At 46.8% G+C, this 16,859-nt stretch overlaps 1 long non-coding RNA gene across 1 annotated transcript; it reads right to left on the reverse strand.

The window, feature by feature from the left end:
* Positions 1-11,554: 11,554 nt before the first annotated feature.
* LOC118151293 (uncharacterized) lies at positions 11,555-16,412 on the reverse strand. The gene is made up of 4 exons (XR_004739439.3): positions 16,196-16,412; positions 15,167-15,254; positions 12,847-13,010; positions 11,555-12,099 (listed from the first exon to the last, which is right to left on the reverse strand). It is a non-coding gene; the product is annotated as an uncharacterized LOC118151293 (long non-coding RNA).
* Positions 16,413-16,859: the final 447 nt, after the last annotated feature.

Below are 16,859 nucleotides of genomic sequence, written 5' to 3' on the forward strand. Positions count from 1 at the left end.
ACAAAAATTAAACTTGGGTTAGGCTTGGCTCATCACACTTATAATTTGTGACAGCAGAATGTCGAGCCAGGCGGACAGTGAGATCACAATTTCGAGACTGACCTCGACAGACACAGTGCTACCCAGTTGCTATAACAACATTTAAACTGACAGAAATAAAGAAGCTGAGCCGGACACGACATGTGCTTGCTTCGGCAGCACATACACTGAAATTGGGACTCTACATAGAAGCCCGAATAGGCCTCAGCGCTAGCATGAAACTCGGCCTACCAAGTACGGTGGGTAACAGAAACCTGTCATTTAAATGCTTCGAAGACAAACCCAAAGAAAATTTCGAGGATGTGTGTTCGAAACCCGCCCGATCAAAATGGGAAATTTCCGTCTTCAGAACGGAAACAAAACTTGGGTTAGGCTAGGCGCATCACACCTCTTATCCTGTGACAGTGGAATGTCGAGCCGGGTGGACAGTGAGATCACAAATTCTAGACTGGCCCCGACTGACACAGTGCTACCCGCTTGCTATAAACAACATAAATACCAAAAGAAATAAAAATGCTGAGCCAGGCATGGCATGTGCTCACTTTGGCAGAACGTACACTGAAATTGGGACTCTACACGAAAGCTCGAAAAGTTTTCAGTGCTAGCATGAAACTCGGCATGCCAGGAACCGTGGCTCATAGAAAACTGTCATTTAGGTGCTTCGAAGACTAACCCAAAGAAAATTTTGAAAATGCGGGTTCGAGGCCCGCCTGACCAACATGGGATATTTCCGTCTTCAGAACTAAAACGAAACGTGGGTGAGACTCAGTGCATCACATCTGTAATCACGTGACAGTGGAATGTCGAGCAGGGCAGACGATGAGATCACAAATTCGAGACTGGCCTCAACCGACACGGCACTACCCACTTGCTATTAACAACATAAAAACCGAAAGAAATAAAAAAGCTGAGCAGGGCATGGCATGCACTTGCTTCAGCAGCATGTACACTGAAATTGGGACTCTACATAGAAGCCCAATAAGGCCTCCCCGCTAGCATGAAACTCGGCCTGCCACGTACGGAGGCTCACAGGAACCTGTCATTTAGGCGCTTTGAAGACGCAAAGAAAATTTCGAGGATGCGTGTTTGAGACACGCCAGACCAACATGGGACGTTTCCAACTTCAGAACAAAAACAAAACTTGTGTTAGGCTCGGCGTATCACACCTGCAATACCGTGACAGTGGAATGTCGAGCCCGGCGGACAGTGAGATCACAGAATCGAGACTGGCCTCGACCGACACAGTGCTTCCCACTTGCTATCAACAACATATAAACCAAAAGAAAAAAAAAAGCTCAGCCAGGCACAGCATGTGCTCATTTCGGCAGCACGTATACCGAAATTGGGATTCTAAAAGAAGCCCCAAAATGCCACAATGCTAGCATGAAACTCGGCCTGCCAGGTACGGTGGCTCACAGAAACCTGTCATTTAGGCGCTTCAAAGACCAACGCAAAGAATATTTCGAGGATGCGTGTTCGAGACCCGGACGGCCCACACGGGAAATTTCCGTCTACAGAACGGAAACAAAACTTGGGTTAAGCTCGGTGCATCACACCTGTAATCTCATGACAGTGGAATGTCGAGCCAGGCAGAGAGTCAGATCACAAATTCAACACTGGCCACGACCTACACGGTGCTACCCGCTTGCTATAAAAAGCATAAAAACCGAAAGAAATAAAAAAGCTCAGCCGGGCACGACATGTGCTCGCTTCAGCAGAATGTACACTGAAATTGGTACTCTATATAGAAGCCTGAAAAGGCCTCAGCGCTAACATAAAACTCGGCCTGCCAGGAATGGAGGCTCACAGGAACCGTTCACTTAGGCGCTTCGAAAACCAACGCAAAAAATTTCGAATAAGAATGTCCGAGACCCGCCTGACCAATATGGAATATTTCCGTCTTCAAAACAGAGATTGTCTCGACCGACACAGCACTACCCGCTTGGTATAAACAACATAAAATCCGAAAACAATAAAAAAGCTGAGCTGGGTACAGCATGTGCTCGCTTCGGCAGTACGTACACGGAAATTGGGACTCTACATAGAAGCCCGAAAAGGCCTCATTGCTAGCATGAAACTCAGCCTGCCAGGTATGGTGGCTCACAGGAACCTGTCATTTAGGCGCTTCGAAGACCAACGCAAATAAAATTTCAAGATGCGTGTTCGAGACACACCCAACTAACATGGAAAAGTTCCGTCTTCAGAACAAAAACAAAACTTGGGTTAGGCTTGGCCCATCACACGTGTAATCCCGTGATAGTGCAATGTCTAGCTGGGAGGACAGTGAGATCACAAATTTGAGACTGGCCTCGACAGACACAGCACTACCCGCTTGCTATAAACAACATAAAAACTGAAATTAAAATAATCTGAGCGGGGCACTGAAATTGGGACTCTATAGAGAAGCTCGAAAAGGTCTCAGCGCTAGCATGAAACTCGGCCAAACAGGTACGGTGGCTCACAGGAACCTGTCATTTAGGCGGTTCGAAAAGCAACACAAAAAAATTTTGAGGATGCGTGTTCGAGACACCCCTGACCGACTTGGGAAATTTCCGTCTTCAGAACGGAAACAAAACTTGGGTTAGGCTCGGCGCATCACACCTGCAATACCGTGACAGTGGAATGGTGAGCCGGGCGGACAGTGAGATCACAAATTCGAGACTGGCGTCGACCGACACAGCGCTACCTGCTTGCTATAAACAACATAAAAACCGAAAGAAATAAAGAAGCTGAGCCAGGCACCTCATGTGCTCGCTTCCGAAGCACGTACACTGAAATTGGGACTCTACTTAAAAGCTTGAACAAGCCTCAGCGCTAGCATGAAACTCGCCCTGCCAGGTACGGTGGCTCAGAGGAACCTGTCATTAAGGCGCTTCAAAGACCAAAGCAAAGAAAATTTCGAAAATGCGTGTTCGAGACCTGCCCGATTAACATGAAACATTTTCGTTTTCAGTACGGAAACCAAACTTGGGTTAAGCTTGGCGCTTCACACTTGTAATCCCGTGAAACTGGAATGTCGAGCCGTGCATAAAGGGAGATCACAAATTCGAGACTGGCCTCAACTGACACAGCACAACCCGCTTGATATAAACAACATTAAAACCGAAAGTAATAAAGAAGCTGAGCCAGGCACGACATGTGCTCGCTTCAACAGCACGTACACTGAAATTTAGACTGAACATAGAACCCAAAAACGCCTCAGCAGTAGCGTGAAACTCGGCCTGCTATGTACGGTGGCTCACAGAAACCTGTCATTTAGGCGCTTCAAAGACCAATGCAAAAAACTTTCGAGAATGGGTGTTCAAGACCCGCCTGACCAACATGGGAAATTTTCGTCTTCAGAACGAAAACGAAACTTGGGTTAGCCTTGGCACATCTCAACTGTAATCCCGTGACAGTGGAAAGTCAAGCCGGGCCGACCGTGAGATCACAAATTTAAGACTGGCCTCGACAGACACAGGGCTACCCGCTTGTTATAAACAACATAAAAACCAAAAGAAATAAGAAAAGCTTAGCCGGGCACGGCATGTGCTAGCTTCGGCAGCACATACACTGAAATTCGGACTCTACATAGAAGCCCGAAAAGGATGAAGTGCTAGCATGAACATGGCCTGAAAGGTACAGTGGCTCACAGGAACCTGTCATTTAGGCGCTTTGAAGAAAAACGCAAAGAATATTTCGAGGATGCGTGTTTGAGACCCACTCGACAAACATGGGAAATTTCCGTCTTCGAACGGGGACAAAACATCGGTTAGGCTCGGCTCATCACACCTGTAATCCCGGGACAGTGGAATTTCGAGCCGGACAGACCGTGAAATTACAAATCTGAGACTGGCCTCGACTGACACAGCGCTACCCGCTTGCTATAAAAAACATAAAACTGAAAGAAATAAAGAAGCTGAGCCAGGCATTGAAATTGAGACACTATACAGAAGCCTGAAAAGGCCTTAGCGCTAGCATGAAACTCGGCCTGCCAGGTACGGTGGCTCAAAGGAAACTGTCATTTAGGTGCTTTGAAGACCAACGCAAAGCAAACTTCGAGGATGCGTGTTCGAGAGCCGAACGACCAACATGGAAAATTTCCGTCTTCAGAATGAAAACAACACTTGGGATAGGCCGGGCAGGGCATGTGCTCACTTCAGCAGCAAGTACACTAAAATTGAACTCTACATAGAAGCCCGAAAAGACCTCGGTGCAAGGATGAAACGCTACACAGCATTCCGTTTTCTATTTATTCATTTAGTTTTGCTGTTGTAACTGTTTTGTAGAAATCAAATACAGATAGATTTTAGGTTCACAAAAATAAACAGAAAGTTGTCTGTTTCAGGTGGTGTTGACGTATTCAACCACAGTTACTTGAAAGGAATCGGCAGAATGGCCGCTGGAACCCACTGTGCATTTTTGGCAATAAGTCGAGATCACAGTGTTACACTCCAGCCCAGGTGACAGAAGATAAGCAGTACTTCATACACAAAGGCGGGGTGGGGCTTGGAGCCACCTGGCACCTCGTTTTTTCAGATTGAGCACACCAATTTGTCTGATTTTTGTGATTTTCTCTTTCCACTTTTTTTTCTAAGTGACGTGGGCTTCTACTGAAATGCCCAGGCTGACCCGGGACTCATAACCTAAGGTGAACCACCCACGTCGACCTCCCAAATGGCTAGGATTGCTGGTGATACTCACAGTGCTGGGAAACGTCTCTCTGTCCTCTTTTGTTAACATGAAACTCGGCCTGCCAGGTACGGTGGCTCACAAAAACCTGTCATTTAGGCGCTTCGAAGACCAGCGCAAAAAAAATTTTGAGAACCGCCCAACCGATATGGGAAATCTCAGTCCTCAGAATGAAAACCAAACTCGGGTTAGGCTCGGCACATCACGCCTGTAATTCCATGACTGTGGAATGTCGAGGCTGACGGAGAGTGAGATCACAGATTCGAGATAGGCCTCGACTGACACAGCGCTACCCGCTTGCTATAAACCACATAGAAACCGAAAGAAATAAATAAGCTGAGCCAGGCACGGAATGTGTTCGCTTCGGCAGCATGTACACTAAAATTGGGACTCTACGTAAAAGCCCGAAAAGGCCGCAGCGCAAAAATGAAACGCTACCCAGCATGCCGTTTTCTATTTATTAATTTAGTTTTGCCATTGTAACTGTTTTGTACACATCAAATACAGAGAGATTTTAGGTTCACAAAAATAAACAGAAAGTTGTCTGTTCCAGGTGGTGTTGACATATTCAACCACTTGAAAGGCATCGGCAGAAAGGCAGCTGAAACCCACTATGCAGTTGTGGCAGTAAGCCAAGATTGCAGTGTTTCACTCCAGCCCGAATGACAGTAGAAAAGCAGTACGTCATACAGAAAGGCGTGGTGGGGCTTTGAGCCAACTGGCACCTCGTTTGTACAGATTGAGCACACCAATTTGTCTGATTTCTGTGATTTTCGTTTTCTACTTCTTTTTTTTTTTAAGTGAAGTAGTTTTTCACCAAGATGCCCAGGCTGACCCAGAACACCTGACTTCAGGTGAACCACACACCTCGACCTCTCAAATGAGTAGGATAGCTGGTGTTACTCACAGTGCGGGACAACGTCTCTCCAGTCTCTCTTGTTAACATGAAACTTGGCCTGCCAGGTACGGTGGCTCACAGGAACCTGTCATTTAGGCGATCGAAGACCATCGCAAAAAAGTTTCGAGGATTCGTGTTTGAGGCCCGCCCGATCAACATGGGAAATTTCGGTCTTCTGAAAGGAAACAAAACTTGGGTTAGGCTCGGCGTATCACACCTGTAATACCATGACAGTGGAATGTCGAGCCAAACAGACAGTGAGTTCACAAATTCGAGACTGGTGTCGACTGACACAGCGCTACCTGCTTGCTATAAACAACATAAAAACCGAAAGAAATAAAGAAGCTGAGCCGGGCACCTCATGTGCTCGCTTCTGAAGCACGTACACTGAAATTGGGACTCTACATAGAAGCTTGAACAAGCCTCAGCGCTAGCATGAAACTCGGCCTGCCAGGTAAGGTGGCTCAGAGGAACCTGTTATTAAGGCGCTTCAAAGACCAATGCAAAGAAAATTTCGAGGATGCGTGTTCGAGACCTGCCCAATTTACATGGGACATTTTCCTCTTCAGTACGGAAACCAAACTTGGGTTAGGCTCGGCGCTTCACACTTGTAATCCTGTGAAACTGAAATGTCGAGCTGGGCAGACAGGGAGATCACAAATTTGACTCTGGCCTCGATCGACACAGCACAACCTGCTTGCTATAAACAACATTAAAACCGAAAGTAATAAAGAAGCTGAGCCGGGCACAACATGTGCTCGCTTCAGCAGCACGTACACTAAAATTGAGACTGAACATAGAACCCAAAAACCCCTCAGCAGTAGTGTGAAACTCGGCCTGCCATTTACGGTGGCTCACAGGAACCTGTCATTTAGGCACATCGAAGACCAACGCAAAAAACTTCCGAGAATGGGTGTTCAAGACCCGCCTGACCAACATGGGAAATTTTCGTCTTCAGAATGGAAACAAAACTTGGGTTAGGCTCAGTGCATCACACCCGTAATCCCGTGACAGTGGAATGTCGAGCTGGACAAACAGTGAGATCACAAATTCGAGACTGGCGTCGACCGACACAGCGCTACTTGCTTGCTACAAACAACATAAAAACCGAAAGAAATAAAGAAGCTGAGACAGGCATTGAAATTGAGACGCTATATAGAAGCCCGAAAAGACCTCAGGGCTAGCATGAAACTCGGCCTGCCAGGTACGGTGGCTCACAGGAAACTTTCATTTAGGTGCTTTGAAGACCAACGCAAAGCAAACTTCGAGGATGTGTGTTCGAGAGCCGAACGACCAACATGGAAAATTTCCATCTTCACAACGGAAACAATACTTGGGATAGGCTCAGCGCATCACACCAGTGAAATGTCGAGCCGGGCAGACGGTGAGATCACAAATTCGACACTGGCTTCGACCGACACAGTGCTACCCGCTTGCTATAAACAACATAAAAACCGAAAGAAATAGAAAAACCAGGCCGGGCACTGCATGTGCTCACTTCAGCAGCAGGTACACAGAAATTGGGACTCTACATAGAAGCCCGAAAAGGCCTCAGCACTTGCATGAAACTCGGTCTGCTAGGTACGGTGGCTCACAGAAACTTGTCAGTTAGGCGCTTCGAAGACCAACGCACAGAAAATTTCAAGGATGCATGTTCGAGACCCGCCTGACAAACAAGGGAAATTTCCATCTTCAGAACGAAAACAAAACTTGGGTTAGGTTAGGCGCATCACACCTGTAATCCCGTGATAGTGGAATGTCAAGCGGAGCAGACAGTAAGATCACAAATTCAAGACTGGCCTTAACCGAGAAAGCGCTCCCCACTTGCCACAAACAACTTAAATCGAAAGAAATAGAAAAACTGGGCTGGGCACGGCATGTGCATGCCTCGGCACGATGTACACTGAAATTGGGACTCTACATAGAAGCCCGAAAAGGCCTCAGCACTAGCATGAAACTAGGCCTCCAGGTACGGTGGCTCAGAGGTACCTGTCATATAGGCACTTCGAAGACCAGCGCAAATAAAAATTTGACAATGCCTGTTAGAGACATGCCCGACAAAGATGAAAAATCTCCGTTTTCAGAACGGAAAAAAAACTTGGGTTAGGCTCAGCGCATCACACCTGTAATCCCATGACAGTGAAATATCGAGCCGAGTGGACAGGGAGATCACCAGTTCGAGATGGGCCTCGACCGACACAGTGCCACTTGCTTGCTATAAACCACATAAAACCAAAAGAAATAAAAAAGCTGAGAGAGGCAGGGCATGTGCTCGCTTCAGCAGCAAGTACACTAAAATTGAGACTCTACATAGAAGCCCGAAAAGACCTCAGCACAGGGATAAAAGGCTACGCAGTGTTCCGTTTTCTATTTATTCATTTAGTTTTGCCATTGTAACTGTTTTGGACAAATCAAATACAGATACATTTTAGGTTCACAAAAATAAGCAGAAAGTTGTCTGTTCCAGGTGGTGTTGAAATATTCAACCACAGGTACTTGAAAGGCATCGGCAGAATGGCCGATGGAACCCACTATACAGTTGTGGCAACAAGCCAAGATCGCAGTGTTTCACTCCAGCCTGGGTGACTGGAGAAAAGCAGTACGACATACAGAAAGGTGGGGTGGAGTTTGGAGCCAACTGGCACCTAGGTTTGTTCCGAGTGAGCACACAAATTGGTCTGATTTCTGTGATTTTCTTCTTCTACTTCTTTTTTTATAAGTGAAGTGGGTTTTCACGGAGATGCCCAGGCTGACCTGGAACACGTGACCTCAGGAGAACCGCCCACCTCGACCACCCAAATGGCTAGGATAGCTGGTGTTACTCACAGTGCTGGGCAACGTCTCTCCGTTTTCTCTTGTAAACATGAAACTCGGCCTGCCAGGTACGGTGGCCCACAGGAACCTGTCATTTAGGCGCTTTGAAGACCAGTGCAAAAAAAATTTTGAGGATGCCTGTTGGAGACCCGCCCTACCGATATGGGAAATCTCCGTCTTCAGAATGGAAACAAGACTTGGGTTAGGCTCAGCGCATCACACCTGTAATTCCATGACAGTGGAATGTCAAGCCGAACAAACAGTGAGATCACAGATTCGAGATGGGCCTCGACAGACACAGCGCTACCCACTTGCTATAAACCACATAAAAACTGAAAGAAATATAAAAGCTGAGCCGGGCACGGCATGTGCTCGCTTCGGCAGTATGTACACTAAAATTGGGACTCTACATAGAAGTTCAAAAAGGCCTCAGCGCAAGGATGAAACGCTACATAGCATTCCATTTTCTATTCATTCATTTAGTTTCGCCGTTGTAACTGTTTTGTAGAAATCAAATACAGATAGATTTTAGGTTCACAAAAATAAACAGAAAGTTGTCTGTTTCAGGTGGTGTTGACATATTCAACCACAGTTACTTGAAAGGAATCGGCAGAATGGCCACTGGAACCCACTATGCTGTTGTGGCAATAAGTCAAGATCACAGCGTTTCACTCCCGCCCAGGTGACAGAAGATAAGCAGTACTTCATACACAAAGGCGGGGTGGGGGTTGGAGCCACCTGGCACCTCGTTTTTTCAGACTGAGCACACCAATTTGTCTGATTTCTGTGATTTTCTCTTTCCACTTCTTTTTTTTCTAAGTGAAGTGGGCTTCTACCGAAATGCCCAGGCTGACCCGGGACTCATAACCTAAGGTGAACTGCCCGCCTCGACCTCCCAAATGGCTAGGATAGCTGGTGATACTCACATTGCTGGGAAACGTCTCTCTGTCCTCTTTTGTTAACATGAAACTCGGCCTGCCAGGTACGGTGACTCATAGAGACCTGTCATTTAGGCGCTTCAAAGACCAGCGCAAAAAAAATTACGAGAACCGCCTGACCGATATGGGAAATCTCAGTCTTTAGAATGAAAACCAAACTCGGGTTAGGCTCGGCGCATCACACCTGTAATTCCATGACTGTGGAATGCCGAGGCTGACAGACAGTGAGATCACAGATTCGAGATAGGCCTCGACTGACACAGCGCTACCCGCTTGCTACAAACAACATAGAAACCAAAAGAAATAAATAAGCTGAGCCGGGCACGGAATGCATTCGCTTCGGCAGCACATACACTAAAATTGGGACTCTATGTAGAAGCCTGAAAAGGCCTCAGTGCAAAAATTGAACGCTACGCAGCATGCCGTTTTCTATTTATTAATTTAGTTTTGCCGTTGTAACTGTTTTGTACACATCAAATACAGAGAGATTTTAGGTTCACAAAAATAAACAGAAAGTTGTCTGTTCCAGGTGGTGTTGATGTATTCACCCACAGTTACTTGAAAGGCATCGGCAGAAAGGCAGCTGAGACCCACTATGCAGTTGTGGCAATAAGCCAAGATCTCAGTGTTTCACTCCAGCCTGAATGACAGTAGAAAAGTAGTACATCATACAGGAAGGCGTGGTGGGGCTTTGAGCCAACTGGCACCTCGTTTGTTCAGATTGAGCACACCAATTTGTCTGATTTCTGTGATTTTCTTTTTCTACTTCTTTTTTTTTAAGTGAAGTGGTTTTTCACCAAGATGCCCAGGCTGACCCGGAACACCTGACTTCAGGTGAACCACACACCTCGACCTCTCAAATGAGTAGGATAGCTGGTGTTACTCACAGTGCGGGACAACGTCTCTCCGGTCTCTCTTGTTAACATGAAACTCGGCGTGCCAGGTACGGTGGCTCAGAGGAACCTGTCATTTAGGTGATCGAAGACCATCGTGAAAAAGTTTCAAGGATTCGTGTGCGAGGCTCGCCCGACCAACATGGGAAATTTCCGTCTTCAGAAAGGAAACAAAACTTGGGTTAAGCTCGGTGCATCACACCTGTAATTCCATGACAGTGGAATGTCGAGCCAAGCGGAGAGTGAGATCACAAATTCGAGACTGGCGTCGACCGACACATCGCTACCCGCTTGCTATAAACAACATAAAAACCTAAAGAAATAAAGAAGCTAAGCCGGGTACCTCATGTGCTCGCTTCTGAAGCACGTACACTGAAATTGGGACTCTACATAGAAGCTTGAACAAGCCTCAGCACTAGCATGAAACTCGGCCTGCCAGGTACGGTTGCTCTGTGGAACCTGTCATATAGGCAGTTCGGAGACCAACTGAAAGAAAATTTCGAGGACGCATGTTGGAGACCCGCCCGACCAACATGGCAAATTTTTCTCTTCAGAATGGAAACGAAACTTGGGTTAGGCTCAGCGCATCTCAACTCTTATCCCATGACAGTGGAAAGTCAAGCCGGGCCGACCGTGAGATCACAAATTTGAGACTGGCCTCGACAGACACAGGGCTTCCCGCTTGTTATAAACAACATAAAAACCAAAAGAAATAAGAAAAGCTTAGCCGGGCACGGCATGTGCTTGCTTCGGCAGCACATACACTGAAATTGGGACTCTACATAGAAGCTTGAACAAGCCTCAGTGCTAGCATGAAACTAGGCCTGCCAGGTAGGGCGGCTCAGAGGAACCTGTCATTAAGGCGCTTCAAAGACCAACACAAAGGAAATTTCGAGGATGCGTGTTAGAGACATGCCCGACAAATATGGAAAATCTCCGTTTTCAGAATGGAAAAAAAACTTGGGTTAGGCTTGGCACATCACACCTGTAATCCCATGACAGTGAAATGTTGAGCCGAGCGGACAGGGAGATCACTGGTTTGAGACGGGCCTCGACCGACACAGTGCCACTTGCCTGCTATAAACCACATAAAAACCAAAAGAAATAAAGCTGAGCCGGGCAGGGCACATGCTCGCTTCAGCAGCAAGTACACTAAAATTGAAACTCTACATAGAAGCCCGAATAGACCTCAGCGCAAGGATGAAACGCTACACAGCGTTCCGTTTTCTATTTATTCATTTAGTTTTGCCGTTGTAAATGTTTTGTACAAATCAAATACAGATAGATTCTATGTTCACAAAAATAAGCAGAAAGTTGTCTGTTGCAGATGGTGTTGAAATATTCAACCACAGGTACTTGAAAGGCATCGGCAGAACGGCCGCTGGAACCCACTATACAGTTGTGGCAATAAGCCGAGATCACAGTGTTTCACTCCAGCCCGGGTTACAGGAGAAAAGCAGTACGTCATACAGAAAGGCGGTGTAAGGCTTGGAGCTACCTGGCACCTCGTTTGTTCAGATTAAGCACTACAATTTGTCTGATTTCTGTGATTTTCTTCTTCTACTTCTTTTTTTTAAGTGAAGTGGGTTTTCTTCGAGATGCCCAAGCTGACCTGGAACTCGTGACCTCAGGTGAACCACCCACCTCGACCTTTCAAATGGCTAGGATAGCTGATGATACTCATAGTGTTGGGCAACGTCTCTTCGTTCTCTCCTGTTAACATGAAACTCAGCTTGCCAGGTACGGTGGCTCACAGGAACTTGTCATTTAGCCGCTTCGAAGACCAGTGCAGAAAAATTTCGAGGATGCGTGTTCGAGACCCGCCCGACCAATATGGGAAATCTGTCTTCAGAACAAAAGCAAAACTTGGGTTAGGTTCGGCACATCACAGCTGTAATCCCATGACAGTGGAATGTTGAGTTGGGCGGACAGTGAGATCACAGATTTGAGACTGGCCTCAACCGACACAGTGCTACCCGCTTGCTATAAACCACATAAAAACCGAGAGAAATAAAAAAGCTGAGCCGGGCACGGCATTTCCTCGCTTTAGCAGCAGGTACACTATAATTGGGACTCTACATAGAAGCTTGAAAAGGCCTCAGCGCAAGGATGGAATGCTACACAGCCTTTCATTTTCTATTTATTTATCTAGTTTTGCCGTTGTAACTGTTTTGTACAAATCAAATACAGATAGATTTTAGGTTATCAAAAATAAACAGAAAGTTGTCTGTTCCAGGTTGTGTTGATATATTCAACCAGTTACTCTAAAGGAATCGGCAGAACGGCCGCTGGAACCCACTTTGCAGTTCTGGCAATAAGCCGAGATTGCGGTGTTTCACTACAGCCCGGGTGACAGGAGAAATGCAGTACGTCATACAGAAAGATGGGTTGGGGGTTGGGGCCAACTGGCATTTTGTTAATTTCACATTGAGCACACCAATTTGTCTGATTTCTGTTATTTTCTTTTTCTACTTCTTTTTTTTTAAGTGAAGTGGGTTTTCACCGAGATGCCCAGGCTGACCGGGAACTTGTGACCTCAGGTAAACCACCCACTTGGACCTTCCAAATTACTAGGGTAGCTGGTGTTACTCACAGTGCTGGGCAACGTCTCTCGGTTCTCTCCTGTTAACATGAAACTCGGCCTGCCAGGTACGGTGGCTCACAGGAACTGTCATTCAGGCGCTTCGAAGACCAGCGCAAAGAAAATTTCGAGAATGCATTTTCGAGACCCGACCAACCGATATGGGAAATCTCCGTCTTCAGAACGGAAACAAAACTTGGGTTAGGCTTGGAGCACCACACCTGTAATCTCAGGAAAGTGCAATATCGAGAAGTGCAGACAGTGAGATCACAAATTTGAGACAGGCCTCGACCGACACTGTGCTATTGGCTTGTTATAAACCACATATAAACCATAAGAAATAAAAAAGCTGAGCCAGGCATGGCGTCTGCTCGCTATGGCAGCACGTACACTAAAATTGGGACTCTACATGAAAGCCCGAAGGGGCCTCAGTGCAAGGATGAACCGCTACGCAGCTTTCCGTTTTACATTTATTCATTTAGTTTTGCCGTTGTAACTGTTTTGTACAAATCAAATACAGATAGCTTTCAGGTTCATAAAATAAACAGAAAGTTGTCTTTTCCAGGTGGTGTTGACATATTCAACCACAGTTACTTGAAAGGAATCGGCAGAACGGCCGCTGGAACCCACTATGCAATTGTGGCAATAAGCCGAGATCGCAGTGTTTCACTCCAGCCTGAGTGACAGGAGAAAAGCAGTACGTCATACACAAAGGTAAGGTGGGGGTTGGATCCTCCTCGCACCTCGTTTTGCTCAGATTGAGCCCACCAATTTGGCTGATTTCTGTGATTTTTTTCTACTTTTTTTTTTTTAAGTGAAGTGTGTTTTCACCGAGATGCCCAGGCTGACCCGGAACTCGTGACCTCAGATGAACCGCCCACCTCGACATCCCAAATAGCTAGGATAGCTGGTATTACACACAGTGGTGGGAAATGTCACTCCGTTTTCTCTTGTTAACATACAACTCGGCCTGCCAGGTACGGTGGCTCACAGGAACCTGTCTTGAGGCGCTTCAAAGACCAGCGCACAAAAAATTTCGTGGATGCGTTTTTAAAACTCGCCCGACCGTTATGGGAAACCTGCATCTTCAGAACAAAAGCAAAACTTAAGTTAGGCTCGGCGCATGACACTAGTAATCTCATGACAGTGGATTGTCGAACCGGGCAAAGAGTGAGATCACAGATTCGAGACAGGCCTCGACAGACACAGCGCTACCTGCTTGCTATAAACCACATAAAAACCGAAAGAAATAAAAAGGCTGAGCTGGGCACGACATGTGCTTGCTTCGGCAGTAAGTACACTAAAATTGGGACTCTACATAGAAGCTCCGAAAGGCCTCAGCGCAAGGATGAATCGCTAGGCAGCATTCCGGTTTTTATTTATTCACTTAGTTTTGCCGTTGTAACTGTTTTGTACAAATCAAATACACATAGATTTTAGGTTCACGAAAATAAACAGAAAGTTGTCTGTTTCAGGTGGTGTTGACATATTCAACCACAGTTACTTTAAAGGCATCAGCAGAATGGCCATTGGAACCCAATATGCAGTTGTTGCAATAATCGAGATCGCAGCGTTTCACTCCAGCCTGGGTGACAGGAGAAAAGCAGTACATCATACAGAAAGGCGGGTGGGTTGAATCACCTGTCACCTCGTTTTGTTTAGATTGAGCACACCAAGGTATTTACAGTTTTTCTTAAACATCTGTATACCTTCATTGAAATGGTCAATGTAATCTGAACTGTACAATGTGAATTTTAGCTGAATTACTTTTCAGGAATGCTTTCTATGGCATTGTAACTGGTTTGACCTTAACTAGGACTTAGGAGCTGTGAGACCTTTTCTTCTACTCTTTTTCTGCTGCTGAGATATTCTCTCTGTCCATAAAGATGCATGCACCTGCCTACCTGTGGACAAACTACGTGTGTAGGACAATCCCAGGTTTAGCATTTCAGCTGTAGAAGTCACACCAGACAAGATCAGAAAACTGACATGCTTTGAGTAAATGCTAATCACAGACATTTATGAAAGTATACATACAGTACATTTAATTTGTTACTTTTCATTTTCCATGGCATCGATTGTCACAACATATACTGTTCCCATAAAGTATGAATGATAAATAGATATTTCCTCAAGAGCCTAACTAAAGCCACCATGTTTGACAGAGGAAACTTATTTTGTCCTTAAGCAAACCCCTGATATGGTCTGGAGTTTCCATGTTGTTCTTGCTATTGTAGTTCTCCCAGAGAATCAGAGGAGGAAAACAGAGCTTCGTTCCTGAGGGAGGAAAATATGAGGTTGGAAGAAGTTACACACCTTTCCACAGCCTTACCTTTGAGAAGATTTCTTTCTGAAAATTATTTCCGTTATATCCTTATCCTGTTTTCTTTTATTGGCTCTTGGATGGCAGGAAAGAGTTCCTAGGGAGAGAAGACAAAGAGGGTTTGTGCTGTAAAAGAAACCCCAGGCTGAAGACTGGAGATCTGAATGTGCAACTTGCAAGGGAACTGGAGACAATGAAACTCCTGTCAGGTAAGTTGGATGCTAGAAGCTTGTGTGGAGGGGATGAAGGTTCTGTGTTTATGATTTGCTCATAAAAGCAAACAAGTAAAACCAAACCGCAGGGTAGGACCTGCCATAAAATAGAATTTAGTGAAAACAGTCCTTCAGAAAGAGATTTCATCCACTGATTCACCTTCCACACACGGTTACAGTCCGACTTATGTGTCCATAAGAGTGAGAATCTGCATTTTTTACACTGAGAATTATTTTTCTCTCGACAGGTCAAGTTGACAAGGGGTCTCAGTGTAGAGGCCATCAAAGCAATTTTGGTCAAAACACTTGGTGGCAAGATGATGAAGTTTTCTGTTGAAACAATAAAGTGACTAAATGCGTTAGCATGTTGTGCCTGGCGTTCATCGGTGTCCTCAGCAACATGCCTGGATATCCGTCTCGGGATTTGGCTTCACCCCAGAGAGCTTCTGAGAAGCTGTCTTCACCCAATCTGCCCCCAGGGGAGGCCAGATGTAGTTGTTGCCTCCTCTACTGCAGGCTGCGCATGCCGCAGCTTTTCCTTTCTTGCCGCCTTCTCTGGACAGCAGTGATGAGAAGCAGGGCTCCCTGGGCTTTCAGAGCACTAGGCAGGGCCCCTTGGTGGGTGGCCCAGGTCTCAGGAGAGGCAGTGAGTCTAGGGAGCTGGGAACATTCGCCGACACTTTCCCGGAGGGTCTCAGGCATCTTTCCGGGGTCCAGGGACCCCCACCACACCTCACCAGACTGAATCTCCAGCCCCTTGGAACCCCATCCCTGCCCATGCCGTCTTACCCAGAATCTACTGGGGAGAGTAGTCCAAAATACCCACCTCGTTTTCTGAAGCTTCCTTCCTCTTCAGAGGACCGGAATAGGAAAACAGCTTCAGGGAGCCGCTGAAGTCAGGACGATAGGGCTCCTGCCCTGCTTGTGGCCCGCAGCCTTCTTTCCAGGGGCCGCCTAAGACACCTCCGCCAGCGTTTTTCCAAGCCACTGCTGCCGGCTGGTGGGGGTGCAGACATAGCGGCTGGCCAGCCGGGAATACCAATGCTCATGCGCAGTCGGCGGGTGGCAAGCGCGAGCGCCCACCCGAGGGTCACGTCACAGTGACCGCCCCCGTGGCCTGGGAAACCGCCGTCTCAGCGGCTTGGCCAGGCAGGGGCCCTCCGTGGCAGTGCTTCGGCGTTGGGCAACGACCCCCTCTCTAACGTCGATCGTCGCCACAGTCCCGCGATTTCAGGAGTTTCTGCAGGGCGGAGCCAGGCTGAGGAAAGCTGCAGAGGAGCTTCAGGGATGCCCAGGGCGATCCCCAAGAATCCCCAGGATACTTTAGGCCTCCTGAGACGCTGTGGGGGATGCGTCTCCTTGAAAGCTGTCCCTGCTGGGAATTCCAGATACTGACAGCCTGTGTGCTGGGGACTGCTCTCTCCCCGAGGGGCTTCCTGGCAGAGAGCAGAACCCCACAGCCTCAGGAGCTGTCTGCAACTGTTGGATGT

Source organism: Callithrix jacchus, chromosome 14, assembly GCF_049354715.1.
Source record: "Callithrix jacchus isolate 240 chromosome 14, calJac240_pri, whole genome shotgun sequence".
NCBI lineage: Eukaryota > Metazoa > Chordata > Mammalia > Primates > Cebidae > Callithrix > Callithrix jacchus.